An 8,384-nucleotide genomic window follows, 5' to 3' on the forward strand; every position below is an offset into this window, starting at 1 on the left:
ACCAAAGGAGGAGGCTGCAATGCTTGGTAAGAAATGTACGCATTATCCTGCCCATGTAATTGTAACCCCTCTGTACAGTATGTTCACAAATAAAAAATAAATAAAAAAAATAAAAAAAGAACACAGATGGGTTGGGGGGGCGTCTTGTGCTCCTTTCCTTACAGGTGTTGCTCCGGGATATTTCTTGGGATCATGAGATCACTGCGGGTGAAGTCCAGGCTCCCCTCAGTGTATGGAGACTGAATCGTACATAGTTATTGTACGATTTGTTACACAATGAGATTTCAGATATGAATAAATGCATGCCCTTTTGTCTCAATGTGTTCAATGCGGCAGATAAAAGATAAGAGCGATTATTACACAGAGCTTCAAAAGTGACAAATGATATTAACTATTTAACATCCCATACCGTCTAACAGGTGAATGATTACTGGGCTCCAAAGCCATAAACAGTCCATTTACAAGAGAATCTGCTCCCAGGTATCAGGTCAGTGAACAGCCTTCAGTGTTACACCTTGGATCCACTCTGAAGTTCTCTGAAAGGTCATGGTGTCCTTGGCTGTACCAGCCTAGGCATGCCTATCCCTGCAGGGTCCCCACTGCCAAAGGCTCTGGCTAACAGCCTTGGGGGTGGATCTCTGGTCTGGTGCTTTTTCCCTCCTTCTTCCCTCTCTCCTTCCACAGGTGTCAACCTCTGTCCTGGCCTAACATCTGTCTCCGTCTTTCTCTTCTTGATGTAGAGGGAGCACGCATGTAGAATCTACACTGTGCACCCCTTCCTCCAATGAGCCAGACCAGCACAGAACCGCCCTGCCCTGACAGGGAGGCAGGCTAGCCTAAGCTCCTGGAGAAGATAAAAGACTGTGCTCTAAAGGGCTGAGCTTCCTTTGCAGATCTTCAGAGTCAGCGTGAGGCTGTAAACAGTGACTCCCCCTCCTTCTAAACTTCCACACCCATGGCTCCCAAAGCCTAGGCTTCCATGGGTAATTTCAGGAATGGTGTAGTTCTTCAATAGGTTTCTCCTGCATGAAGAAGCGACTAATCACGGGACAGGATGCAAACACATTTTTCAGCTTCGTTGTCCTACTTGGGTAACCCATCTCCTTATCTCTACCCTCTTGTTTTCATTTAATTCACTCTCCTTATTTGTCTTCAAGACCACGGCCATATCTAGAAACGCATGCCAAATGATGCTTCTCCTCCTTCTCCTTCAGGTCCCTAAATTGGATATCCCTCGTTCCATGCTTCTCAGCACACAGATTCATGCTACTCCCTGCTTCTAAGTTTAAGTAGCCATGTGTTGAGTGGTTGGTGAGGGAGGAAGGGATGGCAGGAGAGGAAAGGAAGGAGAGACTGTGCACTGAAGCTCAGCCTTCTCCTGATGAAGGTTGACCTATCGTGGGAGACAAGGCTGGCTAATGGTAAGGATCTGTTCAAGTTATGTCAAGGAGGACCAACCAACTCTCTCCTGCAAGAATCAGAAACAGGAAAGTGAAAAAAATGAAGGAGTTAACAGCAGGTACCAAAATACAAAATGGTGGGAGAAAAATCATGAGGACCACAGGTGGACCGAAGTTATAAGAAAGCAGCATTTATGAGTAAGAAGAGACCATGGAAAAACCGTAAGTCTGTTTAGTCAGAAAGTTTAAGATGGTTAAGTGGTTAATAATGGAGGCTCTGAAATCAGGTGCCAAATTCCAGGCCTTACTCTCACCAGCTCTGTGACCTTGGCAGGCTGTAACCCTCCCTACTCCAATTTCCTCCTCTATAAAATGGAGAAAAGAATAGCTTCCTCCAATACACTCTGGTTGGCTTAACCAATCAGCCAATCCCATATCCCAGTCCACGGTAAGTGGGTGGGAATAATTTCAGTCACTACCAACCAGAAGATATCGTGACTCTTGAAGAGAACCTCATGAACATGGGCTATAATGTTTAATATCAACAATACTTTTAACATGGAGGCAAGAGCCTGTCTCTGGAAGAAGCTAAGTAAATGAGAATGAAGCCAAATGAGAATGGAGAGGGCCAAGCTATGCTTTCATGTGAGCCAACAAAATTTTATATACATATATATACATATATATGCATATATATATGTCCATACACGCATGCCCATACATGCATGCACGCACATTCACACAAGCATACATATATATATGTAAGCATGTATATATGTATGCATATGTATATATGTGTGTGTATGAATGTATATATGTATATGTATGTATATATGTGTACTTGTGTGAATGTGCGTGCATGCATGTATGGGCATGGGTGTGTGTATGTGTGTGTGTGTGTGTGTGTGAACTGTATAGTCCCTTGTTTTCATCTTTAAGTAGGTGTACAAAAGAGTTTCAGTTAAACATGCCAGGAGATGAGTGCAATGCTTCTGGATCAGTGTGAGTCTCTCCATCTCTCCCTCCCCACCCCTCCCCTCAAGTTACCTGGCTCCATCTTCGCCATGTACAGTGACTGTGATGACTGTATTTGCAGCAGACAGTTCTGAGCAGTGTGGCCAGTGTCTAGAGCTCCTTAGATACCAAAAGGCCTGTCATAACAGCAGAAATACCAAGCTTTCTGCCCTGGGGTCTTTATTCTTCTAAGAGTCTTTTCTCCTCAATTTCTTTTTCAATATTTTTAACTCCTCATTATACTTAAGAAATATGTGGCGTTATCAATTTTTCTTTGCATCTTGTTTAAGCTTGTGATTCAGAAGGTCTCTGATCAGGCCCTGTGGGATGGAACATTGCTTTTCCCCTACAATTAATCCTACAGGTTTAAATATAGCACATCCTCTGTTTAAATGAATAAAAAGATTTTGTTTAAATGAATTAAAAAAAGTTTATATAAATTAATCGATTTAACTGCTGAGGAGACACATTATCACCCTCGTGACTGAATTTAACCCTTGATTTATAAACAGGATCATGGATTTAGAAATCCTGGAATTTGGTGGGGCGTTTAATCCTCTTTGCAACTGATTTCAATACAGGCTGTTCATTCGTGGCAAGTGAACCCAGGCAGGTCAACAGCATACACAACAGTGCACAAGGACAGTTTTGGTGGAAGAAGATGGCCGTGTGGTCCAGGCAGAAAAGAATGAATTGGGGGAGAGCATACTGCCAGCCTGCACAAGATGAAGGGTACAGGAGCTGCAGGGGGCAGGGGAAGGGAACAGGAACAGGAAGAAGGAGGGGAGGGGAAAGGCTGCAAGGGGCGGAACTAATGACTGAGATTGGCTACCTAAGGAGAGGGCGGGAAAGAGGCAATGACCTCAGAGCCTGGGGGATGGCCCTCTGCCCCCAGGTGCACCATTATCTGGGTTACACAGGTGCTGGGAGGAGACTTCTAGGGAAAGGCCCCATGCAAGGGGGGACATTAAGGAAGGGGTCCTTTTTCCTGGGTGCACCTAACAGAAGAAAACAAATTAAAAACAAACAAAAGGAAGAAATGGACTCATTACTGATATAACTGTAACCTCTTTGTGCAGCATCTTTAGGAGAAAATAAAAATTTTAAAAAATAATAAAATAATAATTAAGAAACACACGCGCACACACACACAAAGTCCAGCGCCAAGTCCAGTCTTGGGGCGTTTGCGCTGAGCTGACCCGAAGCAGCTTCATGAGATGATCATCCCTGTGCCCTCCTTGACCTCCCACTGACCTCAGATTCACATCTGCACACATGAGGACCCGAGAGAGGACACAACTACTCGAGGACAATGCTGCCCTCCGCAGACAGACCACAGGGCGACAGTGCTGCAAAGGCACCCATAGAAGTAGCCGGCCCATCCACGCGCCTGAATCCCAACAGGCAGCCCATCCCCCCCACAGAAGCCTGCTGTCCTCACCAAGCGAGCAAGTCTGGCAAGTTCCCGTGACTGATTACACCGTTTCCTTCTCTCGTTGACTCTAAAGACACCAGTGGAGCACAGCCACTTCCTGCCATCAGACACACGGTGTCTTACATGACTGATTAGAGCAAATGGAATCAATGCATTAATAACCCCAAGTGGCTTCAAAAATGAAGTGTGCAAAGAGAAGGTTGCAGAGCACAAAGCCCCCATGGAGACCTTCTCTTGATAAACACAGCTGAACCAGGGCTCTGGCCACACCAGAGTCTGATCCTCAAGATCTGGGGTTACCCCTCAGGTACCCTGTCAGGAAAGCCCAAGAAGAGCCAGTTCAGCTTCCTCGGTGGCCCACATGAGTCAACCTGATGATGAGCCATCACAGGTGTAGCATTGGAGAGAAAGCAAAGCAAATAATGCACAGGTCCGCTTCTGTGCCTTCAAGCCGTGGTGGTGTGTGCATACAGATAAGAAACAGAAAAAAATTAAAAGGTCTCTGTGCCAACGTACCTCAGAGTACCTATCAGGCCACGCTGTTTACTGCTCTGCCATTCTCATCCAAATTTTCACCACTTGGATTCAGATTGACTAATCCCAGGATCTCCAACAGGAAAAGAACAAAGGAATCCACGCATAAATGCTGACTGGATTAATGCTGTCCACTCCTTGATGTCTGCCAGAATCTGATCACAGTGTAGGAACCGGACATGTTTCTTTGGAATACTAACTTGTTGACTGCTTTCCTTTCCTTTCTTTTTTTTTTTTTGAAGATGGAATATTGGAGTTTTTCTTATGGCGGCTTTAAGTTGCACTGTAAAATCAAATAGGAATTAGAGTTTTCTGTGTCTTCTACCTCCCTCCTGTCACAGCCTTCCTCCAGTACCAACCTTATCCTCCAGGTGGCACAATTGTCACAAGTCAATCAACCTACAGTGAGCCCTGTAGAGAGCAGTCCTCACCTGAAATCCAGAGCACGTTAGAATTCAACCATCAATGTGAAGAATTTGGGGGTGCTTATTCCACCAACCTATTCTTTCAGTGTATGTTAATTATATACCAGTATTTCTCTATGAAATTTACCTATGTGCAAATACTGTGCTTCTATCAAATTCACTTCATGACTTGTGCTTATTTTCTATTTTTTTTTATAAAGTTACTTTTTTGTTGGTGGTGGTGGTACTAGGGTTTGAACTCAGGGTTTGCAGTTGGTGTGCGGGTGCTATGTGCCTTGAACAGGGCCTCATTTATAATACTGGAAAAGAAATTTAAAAAAAAGAGAAGAAACAAGAAAAATAAGAAGGCAAGCATATTAGAAATGATGATGTGAATGTATCCGTATTTGTTGATGGCACGGTTTTTTTTTGATGGCACGGTTTTATACATAGAAAAGTCTAAATACTCTACCAAACATTGTTAGAACTTATAAACAAATTCAGTAAATTAGCAGGACACAAAATCAACATGTTGACATATTTTAGAAAGCAACTTCATTCATGATAGCTACCAAAAATATTTATAAATAAGCATAACTGCAAAACTCAAAGATCTGTACAATGGAAACTTTAAACATTGATGAAAGACATAGTAGATTATATGAAAATGGAAAGATACCTTATGTATAGAGCCTAAAGGTCAATACTGCTAAAATGACCGTACTATGCAAAGTATTCTAAAATTTATGTAATTCCATCAAAATTCCAATGAATTTTTCCACTGAAACAAAAAAATCCTAAAACTCACATAGAATCACAAAAGACTCACAATATTTGAACAAAGTCATAAACAGACACAGAAAAAAAATTTAAAAGCCAGGCTGTTTTTAGAACACACTACAAAACTGTCAGTAATAAACCAGCATGGTTGGTGCTGGCATAAAAAGGGACATACAGACCAACAGGACAAGTAAAGAACTCAGAAATTCATGTTTAAGAGCCAACTGATTTTTTTAACAAGATGCCAAGAACACATTATGGAGAAAACTCAATGTCTTCAATAAATGATGCTGGCAAATCTAGCTTTGCATACACAGAAGTAAAGTAAATCCTTTCTTCTCACCACACCAAAAAAGAAATCAGGTAAACCATGCCGAAGAGACCTGGATCCTAAACCTGACCCTGAAAGCCCAGCGCTCCCTCAGTCGGCTTGCCTGGGCTGTGCCTGACAGGAGGGTGGTCATCAGCCTTGAGCCTCTAGCTACGAAGTGAATAAACCTATGGAATCAATCCCCTGCCTCCTCCCTCCCTCCCCAGAAGAGTAACAACAACAACGGCAAATGTGAATCCATGAACAGCGTGTAAGGTGTATACACATATACACATGAAGGCACATGTAAATAAAACAGAATAAATAAATAAAAGGTATATGTATCCGCAGAAGGCTCATCGCTGTAAGTATAAACATAATTATCATGAACGTTTCCCATCGATTTGCCACCTGAATAGCTCGCCTCTCAGTGATTGCTGGCCACCTAGTGCTGGCCACTAATACTGAGGACACATGAGAGCTAGAATAAAATAAGAAAGGTAGGAAGGATCTCCGGAGAAGGGCTTCTGGTGGTTCGCGTTCTGACGGGGAGAGTCTCATTGACAGCCCCGCAGCAGTCTGCCTCACCGACTGTGCTAATGCTCATGAATTCGTGGGAGGGTGTGTGGCAGTAGAAGAGGCAGCTCTGAGGAGGGTGCATTGTACCCACGGATGCGCACGCTTCCCCGAAATCCCCTCCGCAGCGTTCTGAAGGTATAACTCACAAGTGAGTTATGGGAGACTCATTCAAAGGAACCTGAGCATAGGAAAGTCATGGCAGAGTCGACCCTCTGCCGTTATTCAGCAAGAAATCCAACAGCTGGACCCCTCCAGCGCCCCCAGCTCCTCGCAGACACAGTGCTTGGATTTCAACTCAAACATGGAGGCTGACCACGGAGCTGACCATAGACAACCCCACTGCAGACGCAGACCCGCTGACTGGAAATACACGCAGGGGGAGCTGCCTCCGGAGGAGGCCGATTTCTAAAGAAGATCCTTAGGAACCGCAGTGAATGGCTGCTCCACTCCACCGCCTCCCTCCCGCCTGCCCTCCCTCCCGCCTGCCCTCCCTCCCGCCTGCCCTCCCCCTCTCTAACCAAATGCTGTGAAATAAGGTGCATTTCCCAACGTTGAGCAAATGCTCATGGGGGTGTCTTAGGCCCTAAGAAGCGCAGGGAAGAGGAGGAGAAGAAGAGGATGAGGGAGGGAGGAGGAAGAGGAGGAGGGGGAGGAAGAAGAGGAGGGGGAGGAGAAGGAAGAGGGGAGGAGGAGGAAGAAGGGGAGGAGGAGGAAGAGGGGGAGGAGGAGGAGAAAGAAGAGAGGGAGGAGGGGAGGAGGAGGAGGAGAAAGAGAAGCTGGAGGAGGAGGAAGAGGAGGAGGACGAGGAGGGGGAGGAGGAAGAAGAGAGGAAGGAGGAGGAGAAGGAGAAGGAAGAGGGGGAGGAGGAGGAGAGGGAGGAGGGGAGGTGTGTGGAGAGCGTGGCTGAGAGAGACAGCGCTGTGTGGTCCGCTACCTCTCCCTGCCCCAGACACTCATTTATCACCTTGATGGGTTCGCCCCATTTACAGCCAAGTTATTGTCACCCTTAAAATAATGTGGCTTGACGGGGAGTGGGGGGGGGAGGAACCCAGAAAGGCTTGTGCAAAGTTACCTAGTCATCACACTGCGGAGTCCAAACCCAGATGCAGTGTGCGCACGGCCCGCCCCGCGGGGCGCGGCCTGCAAGTCTTCTCCCGGGACGCGGCCCGGCTGCGCCTCGCTCCCGCCCAGGGCTCCCGGTAACCGCAGACACTGTGCCTCGGCCCCCAGAGTTAATAGGCGAATAGGCGACAGACGTCCATGTGCGGTCCCCGCTCAGGCCCAGCTCCAGGGCAGATGTCAGGAACCGGCCTCCATCTTGCTGGGCGAGGAGGAGCGACTCCCGCTCACCACCACCACCCCAGAGCCGGTGACTCCAAAGCCCTCCCCGCTCGGAACGCGCCCCACGCGCCCCCAAAATGAATAAACCCTGGCTCTGCTATTCGAGGAGCCTCAGTGTCCCCCTCGACCGTCCAGGGAGGCTGAGCCATCCCCGGAGCGAAAGCCAGGGTGAAGGGTTTGTCCTGATCTGGGCACACGGACCGGTTCACCCTTGCAGGTGTCTGGGTTGGGCCGGTCATCTGGTCGACCCCAGGCACTTGGCCTGTTGGACTGTAGAGCAGACGTCGTTTCTCACCCCAGTGTTGTTACTTACCCAGCACTGTGTGCTTGGGTGCTGCGTTGCCTACCAAGACCACACACGCAAGGGGGGCTCAGCCTCCTGGAGGAGCAAGAGTGTCTGAATGGGAGAGACTGGGCGGGCCACGAGTACCTACAAAGGACCCCAACACCCCCCCGCCCTGCTGGAGCCTCCTCCCCCTCCTCCTCCTCCTCCCACCCCCCTCCTCCTCCTCTTCTTCCTCCCTCCTCCTCACTCCTCCTCCCCCCTCCCCTCTCCTCCTCCATCATCATCATGCAGGTCTCTAATC

This window comes from Dipodomys ordii, unplaced genomic scaffold (assembly GCF_000151885.1).
Source record: "Dipodomys ordii isolate 6190 unplaced genomic scaffold, Dord_2.0 Scaffold8, whole genome shotgun sequence".
Taxonomy (NCBI): domain Eukaryota; kingdom Metazoa; phylum Chordata; class Mammalia; order Rodentia; family Heteromyidae; genus Dipodomys; species Dipodomys ordii.